The sequence below is a fragment of the Scyliorhinus canicula genome, chromosome 12 (genome assembly GCF_902713615.1).
Source record: "Scyliorhinus canicula chromosome 12, sScyCan1.1, whole genome shotgun sequence".
In the NCBI taxonomy this organism is placed as follows: domain Eukaryota; kingdom Metazoa; phylum Chordata; class Chondrichthyes; order Carcharhiniformes; family Scyliorhinidae; genus Scyliorhinus; species Scyliorhinus canicula.
In genome coordinates, this window is record NC_052157.1 from 74,203,792 (window position 1) to 74,222,476 (window position 18,685).

General features: G+C 52.2%; 1 protein-coding gene across 3 annotated transcripts in view; it reads right to left on the reverse strand.

The window, feature by feature from the left end:
• LOC119975074 (rho guanine nucleotide exchange factor 1-like) overlaps positions 1-18,685 on the reverse strand; it is a 97,897-nt gene that overhangs the window by 49,118 nt on the left and 30,094 nt on the right. The window contains exon 1 of one of the 3 annotated variants that reach the window (XM_038814578.1): positions 8,167-8,418. The exons of the other annotated variants lie outside the window; for them this stretch is intronic. The gene's annotated coding sequence lies outside the window, so the exon portion shown is untranslated. Of the gene's footprint in view, positions 1-8,166; positions 8,419-18,685 lie in introns of those variants that run through there. 3 annotated transcript variants of the gene reach the window in all.

Here is an 18,685-nt window from a genome sequence, read left to right on the forward strand (position 1 = left end):
TACACAGCGCAGAAGGCCATTCAGCCCATCGATTCTGCACTGATTTCTGAAAGAGCATCCTACTGAGGCCCACTCCCCACCCTATCTCTGTAACCCCACCTAATCTGCCCATCCTTGGACTTTGGGAGGAAACCCATGCAGACACAGGAGAATGTGCAAACTCCACAGACACCCAAGGCCAGAATTGAACTTGGGTCCCTGGTGCTGTGGGGCAGCAGTGCTAACCACTGTGCCACCGTGCCGGTCAAAAGTTTAAAAATCAGTTGGAAGGTTATTGGGGGCAGCACGGTAGCATTTCATAGAATTTACAGCGCAGAAGGAGGCCATTCGGCCCATCAAGTCTGCACCGGCTCCTGGAAAGAGCACCCTACCCAAGGTTAACACCTCCACCCTATCCCCATAACCCAGTAACCCCACCCAACACTAAGGGCAATTTTGGACACTAAGGGCAATTTATCATGTCCAATCAATCTAACCTGCACATCTTTGGACTGTGGGAGGAAACCGGAGCACCCGGAGGAAACCCACGCACACACGGGGAGGATCTGCAGACTCCGCACAGAGAGTGACCCAAGCCGGAATCGAACCTGGGACCCTGGAGCTGTGAAGCGATTGTGCTATCCACAGTGCTACCGTGCTGCCCAAGAGCATTGTGGATAGCAGAATTGCTTCACAGCTCCAGGGTCCCAGGTTCAATTCCAGCTTGGGTCACTGTCTGTGCGGAGTCTGCACATCCTCCCAGTGTGTGCGTGGGTTTCCTCCGGGTGCTCCGGTTTCCTCCCACAGTCCAAAAATGTGCAGGTTAGATGGATTGGCCATGATAAATTGCCCTTCGTGTCCAAAATTGCCCTTAGCGTTGGGTGGGGTTACTGGGTTATGAGGATAGGGTGGAGGTGTTAACCTCAGGTAGGGTGCTCTTTCCAAGAGCCGGTGCAGACTCGATGGGCCGAGTGGCCTCCTTCTGCACTGTAAATTCTATGATAATCATCAATTCTATGATATTCGACAGCAATGTGCATTGTAGATGTGCCCGTATTATCCGGAGCGCTGGCTTGGTTGCACAAAGCAGAGGCCGGGATCAGAGCAGGAATCCAGGCTGGTTCTCACTCACACTCTTGCCCCACTTCACCCCACAACCATTTCTGTCCTGTCAGACCAACTGGTTTTGCGTGAACTGGGGATACATAACCACAACAGCCTGCATTTATAAAGTGCTTTTTTTAACAGGGCAAAGTCCAAGCACACTGTACAGGAGGAGCATTAGCGGGCAAATTCAACAGTAAGGCAGTTTGGAAACGGTGTGGAACCGAACCACGTTTGCCCATTCACGCAGTGGGATAGCAGTTTGTACAATCTAGAGACAGCTAGTCAGTCCATCGTCCATACCCCACCCCTCTCCCTGCAGCAGGAATTCCTATGCTTAGTCGCAGTACTGACCATTCGGCCCATTACCCCCTGTGATGCCTCTCACTGAAACAACCTTAACCCCATTCCCGGTTCATACACCTCCACTAGTTTCCCCATCAGTTCCTCAGTGGGCAGCACGGTAGCATGGTGGTTAGCATAAATGCTTCACAGCTCCAGGGTCCCAGGTTCAATTCCCGGCTGGGTCACTGTCTGTGCGGAGTCTGCACGTCCTCCCTGTGTGTGCGTGGGTTTCCTCCGGGTGCTCCGGTTTCCTCCCACAGTCCAAAGATGTGCGGGTTAGGTGGATTGGCCATGCTAAATTGCCCTTAGTGTCCTTAAAAGTAAGGTTAAGGGGGGGTTGTTGGGTTATGGGTATAGGGTGGATACGTGGGTTTGAGTAGGGTGATCATTGCTCGGCACAACATCGAGGGCCGAAGGGCCTGTTCTGTGCTGTACTGTTCTATGTTCTATGTTCTAAGTTACTGGCACTCAGATGTGGAAATAGTTGGAATTGTCGGATCATTACAGCAGAGAGGTGACCATTCGGCCCAACGTGTCCCGGCTGGCACTCCCAAAGAGTAAATCATTGACTGCCAGCCACCCTCTCCCCCCCCCCCCCCCCTCCCCCCACACACATGTTGTCCCTTTGCATATTTAGAAAATTTAGAAAAATGTGGGAGGACCGAAGGCCCTACTTGTCTGCACCAGACAAAATGAAATACAACAGGATGGCTGTGAAGTGGGATGTTCCCCACTTGGGTTGGGGACGAGGGGGTCTAGAACGAGGGGTCTAGAACAGATGGGAAAGTGCAGTTCAGGTCAATCAGTTCAGCCATGATCTTTCTGAATGGCGGAGCAGGCTTGAAGGGCTGACTGGCCGCGTCCTGCTCCTAACTGCTGTGTTCCGCTGACTGTCCAACAACATACTTCTCTCTTTGCCACCTCCTGTATAATTATCCCACACTTGGCAGGTGGTTTACTGAGCCCCAAACTGACAACATCAAGTGGATTTCAGAGCATCGAACGCCTCACAGCCTTATCGGCCCATTCCCTCTTGCTCAGCAAGTGAACTGCAGCGCACACCCTTGCACCGTGGGGCAGAAAACATGGCAAACCCATCCACGCACAGCAAGATTTCACAAATTATTTGATGGGGTGCGGGGATGTGTGAAGGTAGGTGGGAATTCCCCCTGCACTGCTCCATTGATTGAGCCGGACACAGGGTGCTTCGGAATTACAGCACAGACACCGGGTCATTCGGCCCACCCTGCCTGTGTGCAGCCTGCCCTCCACGGTAATATGCGACTCGCCTACTCTATATTTGAACACAAGAGGGGCCCCTTTGATGGGCGAAAGTGCAGTAATTTGTGACAAATATACCAAGATCATTGATTCCCTATAGTCGAAAAGGAGGCCTTCTGTCCATCAAGTCTGCACCGACCCCGGGTGGCATGTGGTGCAGTGGTTAACACTGCTGCCTCACGATGTCGAGGACCGTGGTTGGATCCCGGGTTACTGTCTGTGTGCACAATTCTCCCCATGACTGCATGGATCTCAAATCCACAACCCACAGTTGTGCAAAGTAGGGGGATTGGCCATGCTAAATTTCCCCTTAATTAAGAAAAGACTTTTACATTTTTTTAAAAGCCTGCACCGACCATTGAACACGCCACAGATTCAATTTCACACGCAAACACTTAGACACACCTTCTCACATCCCCATGCGAGTGCCCATTGACGCACGTCCCCACAGATCCACATCCACGCATGCGCACACGGACACACGTACAGTCCCACATCCACGCGCACACGTACCCAGACGCACGTCCTCGCACGTGTGCACAAACGCATGCAAGTGCGCACGCATGCACAGAGACACACACATAGACGTACCCACATGCTCATACAGATGCACGTCTGCACACGTGCGCATACGGACGCACGTCCACATGTGCACACAGATACACATTTGCATGCATGCATGTCCACGGACGCATCTTCGCTGCACGCATGCACACACACTGATGCAATTTCATGCGTGCGCACAGTGATGCAACTTTGAGCGCATGCTCACAGATGCACATCTGCACCCACATAGAGGAACATCCACACATGCAACAGTGACAGACCTTCCATGAGCATGCACACACAGTGATACACCTTTGAGCGTTCGCACACATAAAGGCCCATGCACATATGCCAGACGTGCGCACACCCACAGACGCATGTACGCCAAGCGTGCACACACCCACAGACGCATATACCCAGATGCACGTACGTGCATGCATATACCCACAGGCGCATGCACAGATGCACATATGTGCGCATGCACTGACGCCTGTTTGCTCGCGAGCGCACACCACACACATAGGTCTGTGCACGCCTTATTCCAATATACCTTAATTTCCTCTTTCTTGCCACTAACCTGCCTAACCTTATTTTAATCGTGGGTCCTTGGAAGGGCGGCACAGTGGCACAGTGGTTAGCAGTGCTGCCTCCCGCCACCAAGGACCCAGGTTCAATCCCAGCCGAGGGTCACTGTCCATGTGAAGTTTGCACATTATCCCAGCGTCAGCATGGATCTCACCCCCAGCTGGCAAAGATGTGCAGGGTAGGTTGTGTATTCGCCACGCTAAATTACCCCTTAATTGGGAACAAAACAGGAGAACTGGGTACTCTTAAATTTATTAGAAAAAAAAGGAAAAGAAACTTGGGTCCTTGCTTGCCTGCTTTCAACTATGGGCCTCTGACACCTGACTGGAAACAAATGGACCACGGGCGAAGAGCCTTTCAAATCCACAGAACGTGAGTGAAAAGTCCAAGAGGTTGACAGAGCGAGACGATTCCAAAAATGGTAACAGGCAGGGAAATCGTTTCAAGGCCTATATCCTCATGCACATGTACTGGTTGTGTGACAACAACCTGTATTTACAGAACTGCTTTCCCATCGTAAAACATCTCAAGGTCCTTGACAGGAACAACATTCGATGCAGAGTCACGCAAGCAGATACAAGGACAGGTGACCAAACGCTTAGTTCAAGAGGTTGGTTTGAAGGAGCGTCTGAGGTGGATAGAGACAGACGGAGTTTAGGGAGGAAATTAACAGAGCTCAGGCCCAGGCAGCTGAAGGCACGGTCACCAAGTGCCGAGGAATTGGCTCGGGAGGCCAGAAAGTGGAGAAGTGCGGCAATCTTGGAAGGTTATAGGTCTGCTTAGCTGGGGCATGGATCATCAGTGGCCTGTGGAAGACAAAAGCCACTGCAGTCATCATGCAAGGACAGTCAGAAAAGGCTTGGAAGACCCTCAGACCTGCTCATTCCAACAGCCCTGCTGTCTCCAGCTTTATTCAAATGCCAGTGGATGTTTCAACAAAGATGTAACCCCACCATGTCACAGAATTCAGGAAAGGTACTGAAGATCCTTCAAAGAGAATCCATCGAGGACAGCCATTACTGCTGGCCCGGCAAAGATCAGCGACACTCAGAACGGCGGGGACGATGGGAGCCTGCGCCTTTCCAGATTTGCTCACGATGCACAATGAAGGCAATTAAGGGACGCCTTGTGATTAGATGCCCGGGGGCCTGGGTTTGCACACTAAGACACAGGACTGGATTATCCTGCAGGGGCTGAGAGAGGCATGGGCTCAGCTGGCACATTTAAACTCACGAGGCCTGCTTTCACTGGCTATGTCAGGAGAGGTGCCTAGAGCTGGCACAGAGATCTTACCAACCCTACGATGCCCACATAATCGGGCTTGCAAGCTTACTGCTGACTTGCTTATCCTTACCTGGCTGCCCCCTGCTGCAAAGCCCTCCCCCAACCAGCCTGCCTGCTCCAGCCACAGTACACGCTGGTTCATTCACAGAAGACAGGACCAAGTAGCAAATGAACAGTGAATGGTGACAGACTGAAAATTGTGGAATTACCAACTCACTGTGACACTGCTCACAGGCTCATAAATCACAATGTACTGAGGGGGCACCGCATTGTCAGAGAGTCAGTACTGAGGGAGTGCTGCACTGTCAGAGGGTCAGTATCGAGGGAGAGCTGCATTGTCAGAGAGTCAGTACTGAGGGAGTGCTGCACTGTCAGAGGGTCAGTACTGAGGGAGAGCTGCATTGTCAGAGGGTCAGTACTGAGGGAGTGCTGGTGCTGCACTGTCAGAGGGGATCAGTACTGAGGGAGAGCTGCATTGCCAGAGAGTCAGTACTGAGGGAGAGCTGCATTGCCAGAGAGTCAGTACTGAGGGAGTGCTGCACTGTCAGTGAGTCAGTACTGAGGGAGCACCGCATTGTCAGAGGGTCAGTACTGAGGGAGCACAGCATCGTCAGAGGGTCAGTACTGAGGGAGCTCCGCATTGTCAGAGGGTCAGTACTGCGGTACTGCTGCACTGTTGGAGGGTCAGTACTGAGGGAGCACTGCACTGTCAACAGGGTCAGTACTGATGGAGCACGGCACTGTCAGAGGGTCAGTATTGAGGATGTTCTGTACTGTCAGAGACTTTAAACCAAGGTCTTGCCTCTCCTCTCAGGTGGGTGGAATAGAACGCCTGGCCACGATTTCAAATCTAGCCAGTGTTTATCCCTCAGCCCATCATCATGGAGATAGAATTGGGTCATTATCACACTGCTGGCTGTGATATTTTGCTGTTTCTAACGTGTTTGAGCACAATTCAGAAGCTCATTGGCTACAAAGTGCTTTGGGAAATTCTGCGGCTATGAAAGGTGCTACAGAAATGTAGGTTATAATCAAAATTGATGGGATTAAGGAGACAATGAAAGTGTGGATAAGACATGGGCTAAGGGGCAAATGTAGAGGGGACCAATGAATTGTGTCTTCTGAATAAAGGGGTTGACAGTGGGGGACCCCAAAAGTCATCAGTGTTGGTTCAACTGCTCTATTTGATATGTTTTGAAGATCTGAACACGAGTTCAGACACAGACCCATGTCCCATCACCGTGTGGGGGAAGCACAGACACAGGCCCACATCCCAGCACCGTGTGGGGTGAGACAGCAAAAGATGCTAAGCCATACAGGACACCCAAGGCCTCTGGGCTTGACACTCGGTGCTTAGGTTAACTGGGCAGTACCTGGCATAATTCAAATTATTCTCCATCGGTGTAAGAGGGAAACGTGGAAGGGGAAGAAAAATCAGTCAGGGTGCCTCAATCCTGACATCAATCACCCATTCGAGAAAGGGTAGAATCAGCCGCGATGCCCCCCATAATCGAACTGCCAACCAAAAGTCACGGCGTGAAGGAGAATGATCACAAAGCAAGGGATGACCGAATATACCAAGACAAACTTAGCGTGACACCACCGATCATTGCAGGCAGAATAACAATAGTCACCAACTAAGAGGGGCCCAACAAATAAGTCAAATCCTCTCGGCCTCGCAAGGTAGTTGGCCATTTGTTTTATTCCCATTCCCACTCCCCTAAAGAAAGAAAAAAAGCAGCCTGCTGCCGACTGAATCCAAAACGCTGCAGGCCATTTTTCACATATTACAAATTCCTGGGCCCGCATTTTGTCCTCAAGTAACATCAGGTTATCCATGGCGCTAGCTGGAGGTGGGATCTTGCTCTGTACCAATTCGTGGCGAGGTTTCCTCCCTCATTCCGATAAGCAAATTGGCTCAACACCCCCCCCCCCCCCCCCCCCCCACCCGGCTGGCTTGTTGCCGTCTGCTTAATCACTGTTTGTTTTGATGTTGTTTAAGTTTCCTTTGAGCTGCTGTACCTGCTTGGAGGGGGCTGCATAGAACCTCACCACCCAGCCTGGTCAAATTGGTTTCGGCTGCCCCCAGAACCAGCACTCTGCCTTCTGCGCTGCTGTCTGTTTAGGAGCCTTGCAGAGCTCACTGTAAATTCCAGACCTGCCTCGGTGGGGAGGAGGCCACAGGGCGCTGCTCTCAGGTACTGGATGCTGACACCGAGACCCACTTCCCAGTAAAGCACTCTCTCGCCTGCAGCACTCCCCACCCACTCTTCCCCCCCCTCCCCCCCCCCCCCCCCATCACACTGGATAATAACCCAGTCAGCACCCTGGATCAATAAACCTACCCCCCCCCCCCCCCCACCACCCTGGATCAATAAACCCACCCCCAACCATCCAGGATCAATAAACCCACCCCCCCCAACACCCTGGATCAATAAACCCCCCCCCCCCCCATATCCTGGATCAATACCCCCCAACTCACCCTGGATCAATACCCACCTCCCCCCACACCCTGGATCAATACCCACCTCCCCCCACACCCTGGATCAATACCCCCTGCCCCCCAACTCAACCTGGATCAATACCCACCCCCACACACACCCTGGATCAATACCCACCCCACACACCCTGGATCAATAACCCCCCCCCCCCCAACACATGGGATCAATACCCCCCCCCCCCACACCCTGGATCAATACTCCCCCCCCCCCACCCCCTGGATCAATACCCCCCCCCACACCCTGGATCAATACTCCCCCCCCACCCCGGATCAATACCCCCCCATACCCTGGATCAATACCCCCCCCACACCCTGGATCAATACCCCCCCCCCCCCCACACACCCTGGATCCACCCCCCCCACCCCCCACACCCTGGATCAATCCCCCCCCCCCCACACCCTGGATCAATAACCCCCCCCCCCCCCCAACACCCTAGATCAATAACCCCCCCCCCCCCCCCCCTCCCCCGCAGCCCGACCCAGCCTGGGCAAATGCTCTCAGATGGTTTTCTTTTCCACCCTTCCCACTTCCCCGCTCCTACCTTTCAAAGTTCCTGTGCATTCCGACTATTTTGTTTAACACAAAGATCGAAATCAATTTAACTGAGGGACAAATTAAAGGGACAGCCCCTGAAAGGGAGACTGCCTTGACCAAAACGCAATGAAACTTCAGACATTAAAACGCAAATGTGATTAACGGGATGAATAAGGCACCCCGAGCCCTGGGGTGCAGGAAGTAAGAGGCTGATGCAGAGATTCCGGCATGGGTGTCTGGAGTGGAGAGGGGCGGGCGGAAGCCGTGACAGCAACTACAAGCCGCCTTCACTCAAATTCATCTCTGTCCCCCAGCACCAACACGCCGGCCGCATGCTGCACATTCTGCTCGGATATTTGCTCTCTCCCCAAAACACCCACCAAACAGCCGAACCCTGTCTTCCCCTTCCCCTGCACTGACTCCCCCCTGCCCCGACAGCAGGACTGCAACACCCACCCCCAAGCGTGTTGGTACAGTCTTTACAGGCAGTGTTTTCAGACAACACTCCGCCCTCCGCTGGCTCTGCTCCCCACCCCCCCCCCCCAAACTGAGCCTATTATTGCTGTATTTGTGTACAGATCTAACAGGCCAAAACATTCAAACAGCAGCTGTAGAACTCTGGTCACAGCCTGGGGCTGGGGAGGGGGTGGAAAGAGAATAAATTCCCAGGCCAGTCTGATCCTGCAGGGCTTCACGTGTACGAGAGCTCTCCAAACATTCCAGACATGAGGCCATTCGGCCCCTTGAGCTCTACTCAGCAAAATCGTGTTTGACTTTCTTATCCATGTCATTTGCCCACACTAACCCCACCTCCCCGATATCTTTAACATACAAACTCCATCGCCCCCGTCAACTTGAACTTTGCTCTCCCCTGCACTCTGCCTCTATTATTGCACATTAACACTGCAATGAAGTTACATGAAAATCCAAAAGTCGCCTCATTCCGGCACCTGTTCAGGTGTTGTCTGGCACGCTCTGCGCTCCCAATCTTTCCCACTCCTCTGGTGCCCTCACCCACACTCCTCTGCTGCCCTCACCTGCTCTCGCTCGCCTCTGCCACGCGCCCTCACTCTCTCTCGTCTGCAGCGCACTCTCTCTCTCTCTCGTCTGCAGCGCACTCTCTCTCTCTCTCGTCTGCAGCGCACTCTCTCTCTCGTCTGCAGCACTCTCTCTCTCTCTCGTCTGCAGCACTCTCTCTCTCGTCTGCAGCACTCTCTCTCTCTCGTCTGCAGCACTCTCTCTCTCTCGTCTGCAGCACTCTCTCTCGTCTGCAGCACTCTCTCTCTCTCGTCTGCAGCACTCTCTCTCTCTCGTCTGCAGCACTCTCTCTCGTCTGCAGCACTCTCTCTCTCGTCTGCAGCACTCTCTCTCTCTCTCGTCTGCAGCACTCTCTCTCTCGTCTGCAGCAACTCTCTCTCTCTCGTCTGCAGCACTCTCTCTCTCTCTCGTCTGCAGCACTCTCTCTCTCTCTCGTCTGCAGCACTCTCTCTCTCGTCTGCAGCACTCTCTCTCTCGTCTGCAGCACTCTCTCTCTCGTCTGCAGCACTCTCTCTCTCGTCTGCAGCACTCTCTCTCTCGTCTGCAGCACTCTCTCTCTCTCGTCTGCAGCACTCTCTCTCTCGTCTGCAGCACTCTCTCTCTCGTCTGCAGCACTCTCTCTCTCGTCTGCAGCACTCTCTCTCTCTCTCTCGTCTGCAGCACTCCTCTCCTCTCTCTCGTCTGCAGCACTCTCTCTCTCTCTCGTCTGCAGCACTCTCTCTCTCTCTCGTCTGCAGCACTCTCTCTCTCTCTCTCGTCTGCAGCACTCTCTCTCTCTCTCGTCTGCAGCACTCTCTCTCTCTCTCGTCTGCAGCACTCTCTCTCTCTCTCGTCTGCAGCACTCTCTCTCTCGTCTGCAGCACTCTCTCTCTCTCTCGTCTGCAGCACTCTCTCTCTCTCTCTCGTCTGCAGCACTCTCTCTCTCTCTCTCGTCTGCAGCACTCTCTCTCTCGTCTGCAGCACTCTCTCTCTCTCGTCTGCAGCACTCTCTCTCTCTCGTCTGCAGCACTCTCTCTCTCCTCGTCTGCAGCACTCTCTCTCTCTCGTCTGCAGCACTCCTCTCTCGTCATCGTCTGCAGCACTCTCCTCTCTCGTCTGCAGCCACTCCTCTCTCTCGTCTGCAGCACTCTCTCTCTCTCGCTGCAGCACCTCTCTCTCCTCGTCTGCAGCCTCTCTCTCTCCGTCTGCAGCACTCTCTCTCCTCGTCTGCAGCACTCTCTCTCTCTCGTCTGCAGCACTCTCTCTCTCTCGTCTGCAGCACTCTCTCTCTCTCGTCTGCAGCACTCTCTCTCTCGTCTGCAGCACTCTCTCTCGTCTGCAGCACTCTCTCTCTCTCTCTCGTCTGCAGCACTCTCTCTCTCTCTCGTCTGCAGCACTCTCTCTCTCGTCTGCAGCACTCTCTCTCTCTCGTCTGCAGCACTCTCTCTCTCGTCTGCAGCACTCTCTCTCTCGTCTGCAGCACTCTCTCTCTCTCTCTCGTCTGCAGCACACTCTCTCTCTCTCTCTCTCGTCTGCAGCACTCTCTCTCTCGTCTACAGCACTCTCTCTCTCTCTCGTCTGCAGCACACTCTCTCGTCTGCAGCACTCTCTCTCGTCTGCAGCACTCTCTCTCTCTCTCGTCTGCAGCACTCTCTCTCTCTCTCGTCTGCAGCACTCTCTCTCTGTCACTCGTCTGCCGCGTTCTCTCTCTCTCTCGTCTGCAGCACTCTCTCTCGTCTGCAGCACTCTCTCTCTCTCGTCTGCAGCACTCTCTCTCTCTCGTCTGCAGCACTCTCTCTCTCTCGTCTGCAGCACTCTCTCTCTCTCGTCTGCAGCACTCTCTCTCTCGTCTGCAGCACTCTCTCTCTCTCTCTCTCTCTCTCTCATCTGCAGCACTCTCTCTCTCTCTCTCGTCTGCAGCACTCTCTCTCTCTCGTCTGCAGCACACTCTCTCTCTCTCTCGTCTGCAGCACTCTCTCTCTCTCTCTCGTCTGCAGCACTCTCTCTCTCTCTCGTCTGCAGCACTCTCTCTCTCTCTCGTCTGCAGCACTCTCTCTCTGTCACTCGTCTGCCGCGTTCTCTCTCTCTCTCGTCTGCAGCACTCTCTCTCTCGTCTGCAGCACTCTCTCTCTCGTCTGCAGCACTCTCTCTCTCTCTCGTCTGCAGCACTCTCTCTCTCTCTCTCTCTCGTCTGCAGCACTCTCTCTCTCTCGTCTGCAGCACTCTCTCTCTCTCGTCTGCAGCACTCTCTCTCTCTCTCGTCTGCAGCACTCTCTCTCGTCTGCAGCACTCTCTCTCTCTCGTCTGCAGCACTGCCTCTCTCTCTCTCTCGTCTGCAGCACTCTCTCTCTCTCTCTCGTCTGCAGCACTCTCTCTCTCTCTCTCGTCTGCAGCACTCTCTCTCTCTCTCGTCTGCAGCACTCTCTCTCTCTCTCGTCTGCAGCACACTCTCTCGTCTGCAGCACTCTCTCTCTCTCGTCTGCAGCACTCTCTCTCTCTCTCGTCTGCAGCACTCTCTCTCTCTCGTCTGCAGCACTCTCTCTCTCGTCTGCAGCACTCTCTCTCTCGTCTGCAGCACTCTCTCTCTCTCGTCTGCAGCACTCTCTCTCTCTCGTCTGCAGCACTCTCTCTCTCTCGTCTGCAGCACTCTCTCTCTCTCGTCTGCAGCACTCTCTCTCTCTCGTCTGCAGCACTCTCTCTCTCTCGTCTGCAGCACTCTCTCTCTCTCGTCTGCAGCACTCTCTCTCTCTCGTCTGCAGCACTCTCTCTCTCTCGTCTGCAGCACTCTCTCTCTCTCGTCTGCAGCACTCTCTCTCTCTCTCGTCTGCAGCACTCTCTCTCTCTCTCTCGTCTGCAGCACTCTCTCTCTCTCGTCTGCAGCACTCTCTCTCTCTCTCGTCTGCAGCACTCTCTCTCTCTCGTCTGCAGCTCTCTCTCTCTCTCGTCTGCAGCACTCTCTCTCTCTCACTCTCGTTTGCAGCACTCTCTCTCTCTCTCGTCTGCAGCACTCTCTCTCTCTCTCGTCTGCAGCACTCTCTCTCTCTCTCGTCTGCAGCACTCTCTCTCTCTCGTCTGCAGCACTCTCTCTCTCTCTCTCTCTCGTCTGCAGCACTCTCTCTCTCTCTCGTCTGCAGCACTCTCTCTCTCTCGTCTGCAGCACTCTCTCTCTCTCGTCTGCAGCACTCTCTCTCTCTCGTCTGCAGCACTCTCTCTCACTCGTCTGCAGCACTCTCTCTCTCTCGTCTGCAGCACTCTCTCTCTCTCGTCTGCAGCACTCTCTCTCTCTCGTCTGCAGCACTCTCTCTCTCTCGTCTGCAGCACTCTCTCTCTCTCGTCTGCAGCACTCTCTCTCTCTCGTCTGCAGCACTCCTCTCTCTCGTCTGCAGCACTCTCTCTCTCTCGTCTGCAGCACCTCTCTCTCTCGTCTGCAGCACTCTCTCTCTCTCGTCTGCAGCACTCTCTCTCTCTCGTCTGCAGCACTCTCTCTCTCTCGTCTGCAGCACTCTCTCTCTCTCGTCTGCAGCACTCTCTCTCTCTCGTCTGCAGCACTCTCTCTCTCTCGTCTGCAGCACTCTCTCTCTCGTCTGCAGCACTCTCTCTCTCGTCTGCAGCACTCTCTCTCTCGTCTGCAGCACTCTCTCTCGTCTGCAGCACTCTCTCTCTCGTCTGCAGCACTCTCTCTCTCGTCTGCAGCACTCTCTCTCTCGTCTGCAGCACTCTCTCTCTCTCGTCTGCAGCACTCTCTCTCTCTCTCGTCTGCAGCACTCTCTCTCTCTCGTCTGCAGCACTCTCTCTCTCTCGTCTGCAGCACTCTCTCTCTCTCGTCTGCAGCACTCTCTCTCTCTCGTCTGCAGCACTCTCTCTCTCTCGTCTGCAGCACTCTCTCTCTCTCGTCTGCAGCACTCTCTCTCGTCTGCAGCACTCTCTCTCTCTCGTCTGCAGCACTCTCTCTCGTCTGCAGCACTCTCTCTCTCGTCTGCAGCTCTCTCTCTCTCTCGTCTGCAGCACTCTCTCTCTCTCTCTCTCTCTCGTTTGCAGCACTCTCTCTCTCTCTCGTCTGCAGCACTCTCTCTCTCTCGTCTGCAGCACTCTCTCTCTCTCTCGTCTGCAGCACTCTCTCTCTCTCTCTCGTCTGCAGCACTCTCTCTCTCTCGTCTGCAGCACTCTCTCTCTCTCGTCTGCAGCACTCTCTCTCTCTCGTCTGCAACACTCTCTCTCTCTCTCTCGTCTGCAGCACTCTCTCTCTCTCTCTCGTCTGCAGCACTCTCTCGCTCTCTCTCGTCTGCAGCACTCTCTCTCTCTCGTCTGCAGCACTCACTCTCTCTCTCTCGTCTGCAGCACTCTCTCTCTCGTCTGCAGCACTCTCTCTCTCTCGTCTGCAGCACTCTCTCTCTCTCGTCTGCAGCACTCTCTCTCTCTCGTCTGCAGCACTCTCTCTCTCTCGTCTGCAGCACTCTCTCTCTCTCGTCTGCAGCACTCTCTCTCTCTCGTCTGCAGCACTCTCTCTCTCGTCTGCAGCACTCTCTCTCTCGTCTGCAGCACTCTCTCTCTCGTCTGCAGCACTCTCTCTCTCGTCTGCAGCACTCTCTCTCTCGTCTGCAGCACTCTCTCTCTCGTCTGCAGCACTCTCTCTCTCGTCTGCAGCACTCTCTCTCTCGTCTGCAGCACACTCTCTCTCTCTCGTCTGCAGCACACTCTCTCTCTCTCGTCTGCAGCACTCTCTCTCTCTCTCACTCGTCTGCCGTGTTCTCTCTTTCACTCATCTGTCGTGCTTTCTCTCTCTCACTCGTCTGTCCCGTTCTCTCTCTCACTTGTCTGTCGTGCTGTCTCTCTCTAGTCTGCCGCTCACGTAACTTTTCCAATCTACTGCCCGCCTGACGTACATGCCCCATAGCCCTTCCCCATCAACGCAGCTCGGTGAGACACCAAAAGAGCGGGAGGTGACCATGGAGGTACACAGGGAGCCCAGAGCTAATTGGACCATAGAGGACTAGGGTCTCCAGCGAGAGAGAGAGAGAGAGAGAGAGAACGTATCTGCCATCTCTTTCACAGCCAACAGAGCCTCCTTCCTCAGCTGCCGTGCTGAGTTGCCAGGTAGATATATTCTTCACGAGTGCCAGAGCCCCCACCTGAATCTAACCCAGGAGAGCTTCAGAGGTGGAAGGATTTGAATTCTTTGTGAGGCCCAAACCTAACCAGTCGCAGGTGAGGCCTTGCTAAACCAGCATGCTGGAGCGGTGAGAAGGGGCTCAACACCATTCTGAACTTGTGACCCAAGGAGAGTCGTTCTGCTCAGCTGAACCCAGCTCTTGGCAAACTGAGTGAGCCTGTCTGGCAGCAGATGCGGCACTTTTCCCTCGGAACAAATAGAGGCCGGCTGCTAAAAAAGCAGAAATGACAAAAATTGAAAGGCACCTTTAAATAGATTGCTGTCTATTTTCAAAGTGTCCGGCAACACCTCAGTTATTATTATTCTTAATTTTATATAATTCCATGATGCCTCACACTCCCGATCTCTATTACCTTCTCCACTCCTACAACCCTCCCTTTCTCTGCAACCATCTGCAACACTCCCCATCTCTGTAACCTCCGACAACCCCGACAACCTCACGGTAGCATGGTGGTCTGCATCAATGCTTCACAGCTCCAGGGTCCCAGGTTCGATTCCCGGCTGGGTCACTGTCTGTGTGGAGTCTGCACGTCCTCCCCGTGTGTGCGTGGGTTTCCTCCGGGTGCTCCGGTTTCCTCCCACAGTCCAAAGATGTGCGGGTTAGGTGGATTGGCCATGCTAAATTGCCTGTAGTGTAAGGTTAATGGGGGGATTGTTGGATTACGGGTATACGGGTTATGTGGGTTTAAGTAGGGTGATCATTGCTCGGCACAACATCGAGGGCCGAAGGGCCTGTTCTGTGCTGTACTGTTCTATGTTCTATGTTCTAACCCTCACCATCTCTGTAACTTCCCCCAACCCCGACAACCCTCACCATCTCTGTAATCTCATCCAGCCCCTACAACTCTCCCAATCTCTGTAACCACCTTCAGACCCAACAACACAAAATTAGGTGGGACAGTTAGTTAATGAGGAAATGAGAATCTTACAAATTAATATAGATAGGTTAGGAGAGTGGGCCAAAATGTGGCAGATGGAGTTTAACATGGATACGTGTGAGGTCATGCATTTTGGTCAGACAAATAGGAAGGCAACTTGTTATCTGAATGGAGAGAGACTTTGGGGTGCTCCGTTGCAGAAGGATCTGGGGGCCTTCACATACTAGTGAAGAGGCCCTTTGGCCCAGTGAGTCTGCACCAACGCATGAAAGGCCATGACCTGCCACCTAGTCCCACTTGCCAGCACTTGGCCCATAGCCTTGAGTGTTATGATTTGCCAAATACTCATCCAGGTACATTTTAAAGGATGAGAGACATCCTGCCTCCACCACCCGCCCAGGCAGCGCATTCCAGACCGTCACCACCCTCTGGGTAAAAACGTTTTTCCTCACATCCCCCCCTAGACCTCCTGCCCCTCACCTTGAACTTGTGTCCCCTCGAAACTGAGCCTTCAACTAAGGCGAACAGCTCCCTATCCACCCTGCCCATGTCCGTCATCATCTTGTACACCTCAATCAGATCACCCCTCAGGTCTTCTCTGCTCCAGAGAAAACAATCCGAGACGATCCAACCTCTCTTTATAACTTAAATGTTCCATCCCAGGCAACATTCTGGTGAATCTTCTCTGCACCCCTCCAGTTCAAACATATCCTTCCTATAATGTGGCGACTGGAACTGCACACAGTGCTACAGTGTGACCTCACCAAAGTTGTATATAACTCCATCATGATCTCCCCACTTTTGTAATCTCTTACCACGATTGTTACAGGCAAGTGTACCATATGCCATTTTCACCACCCTATCAACCTGCCCTTCTGCCTTCAGAGATCTATGGGCAAACACACCAAGGCTCCTTTGTTCTTCGGAACTTCCCAGTGTAAGACATTTCATGGTATAGTTCCTTGTCTAATTACTCCTTCCAAAGTGTATCACCTCACACTTTTCAGGGTTAAATTCCATCTGCGACTTATTTGCCCATATGATCATCCTATCTATATCTTCCAGTAACCCAATACACTCAACCTCACTGTTAACCACCCGGCCAATCTTTGTGTCATCCACAAACTTACTGATCCTATCCCCCCACATAATCACCTTTGTTATCTATATAAATGACAAACAGTAGGGGACCCAGCACAGATCCCTGTGGTACGCCACTGGACACTGGCTTCCAGACATTCAAGGAGCCGTCTATCATCACCCTCTGTCTCCTACTGCGAAGCCAATTATGAATCCACCTGATTAAGTTTCCCTGTATCCCATGTGCATTTGCTTTCTTAATAAGTCTCCCATGTGGGACCTTGTCAAAGGCTTTGCTAAAATCCATGTAAACTGCATTAATTGCACTACCCTCATCTACACACTTAGTCACGTGCTCAAAATTTAATCAAATTTGTTAAGCATGACCTCCTCTGACAAAGCTATGCTGACTATTCCTGATCAAACCTTGCCTCTCCAATTGGAGATAGATTCTCTCCTTCAGAACCTTCTCCAGTAGTTTCCCTACCACTGACATGAGACTCGCTGGTCTGTAGTTCCCTGGCTTGCCTCTCCAATCTTTCTTAAAAAGTGGGACCACGTTAGCTGTTCTCAAGTTCGCTGGCATCTCCCCCGTGGCCAGAGAGCAATAATAAATTTGGAAGAGAAAATGCTGGAAAATCTCAGCAAGTCTGGCAGCATCTATCGGGAGAGAAAAGAGCTAACGGTTCGAGTCCGATGACTTTTTGTCAAAGCTTTGACAAAGGGTCACCTGGACTCGAAACGTTAGCTCTTTTATCTCCCTACAGATGCTGCCAGACTTGCTGCGATTTTCCAGCATTTTGCTCTTTCATTTCAGATTCCAGCATCTGCACTAATTTGCTTTCATATTATAATTAAAAATTTGGGTCAGGGCCCCGGCAATCTCCTCCCTCAGCAGCCTGGTACGCAATATTTCTGGACCTGGAGATTTGTCCACTTTTAAGCCCACCAATACCTTGTCACTCCCTATGACAATTTGTCAGGAATTTCACCGTTTCTCACTCTAAGGGGTCGACATACTTTTTTATCAATCTTTTTCTCTTGATATACCTATAGAAACTTTTACAGTCAGTTTCTATGTTCTCCACTAGCTTACTTTCATATTGTATTTTCCCCTTTAAAACATTTTAAAAAAATTTAGAGTACCCAATTATTTTTTTCCAATTAAGGGGCAATTTAGCGTGGTCAATCCACCTAACCTGCACAACTTTGGCTTCTGGGGGTGAAACCCACGCAGAAATGGGGAGAACGCAAACTCCACATGGACAGTGACCCAGGGCAGGGATTTGAACCCGAGTTCTCAGCGCCGCAGTCCCAACGCTAACCATTGCGCACATGCCGCCATTTTCCCCTTCTTAATCAATCCCTTCATCCATATTTGCTGAGTTTTAAACTGTCCTCAATCTTGAGGTCTATTACCTTTTTCTTGCTAATTTGTATGCCTCTTTTTTGAATCTCATACTATCTCTAATTTCCCTTGCAAGCCACTTCATGAGTCACAGAAAACTTGTATGCAGGTACAGAAAATAAAGAAAGCGAATGGAATGTTGGCATTTATACTTAAAGGAATTGAGCATAAAGTTAAGGAAGTGTTGCTGCAACTATGAGACCACACCTGGAGTATTGTGCGCAGTTTTGGTCCCTTATTTGAGGATAGATGGAGTGTATTGGAGACAGGCCAGAGGTGATCCACTCGGTTGATTACAGAGAGGGGTTTGTCATAGGAAGAGAGATTGAACAGTTTAGGCCTATACTCCCTGTGGTTTAGAAGAGTGAAGGGAGATCAAATTGAGGTGTACAAGATGATAAACGGTATGGATAAAGTAGACATGGAGCTGATGCTTCCTCTTGTGCAGGATTCTAGACCGAGAGGTCATAGCCTTAGGATAAGAGGTAGCAAATTTAAAATGAAGTTGAGGAGAAACTACTTCTCCCAAAGAGTTGTGAATCTATGGCATTTGCTATCCCAGAGTGCGGTGGATGCTGGGACAGTGGGCAAATTTAAGAAGGATTTCGAAAGATCTTTAACTGGTAATGGGTTGAAGGGTTATGGAGAACTGGTAGCTTGATGGACTTAAGGCAGGAATAGATCAGCCATGATCGAATGGTGGAGCAGACTCCATGGGCCAAATTCTGCTCCTACATCTTATGAACCCTCCCTATCTCTGTAACCGCCTCAAACCCCTACAATGCTCCCCTATCACTGTGACCACCTCCAGCCCCTAAACCCTTCCAATCTCTGCAAGCTCCTCCAGCGCCGACAACCTTCCCCATCTCTGTAAGCTTCGAGCACCAAGAACCCTCACTCTCTCTGTAACCTCCGCCAGCCTCAACATCTGTGAGATTTCTGTGCAAATCCCTTTTGGCCCTTTTGGATGTCT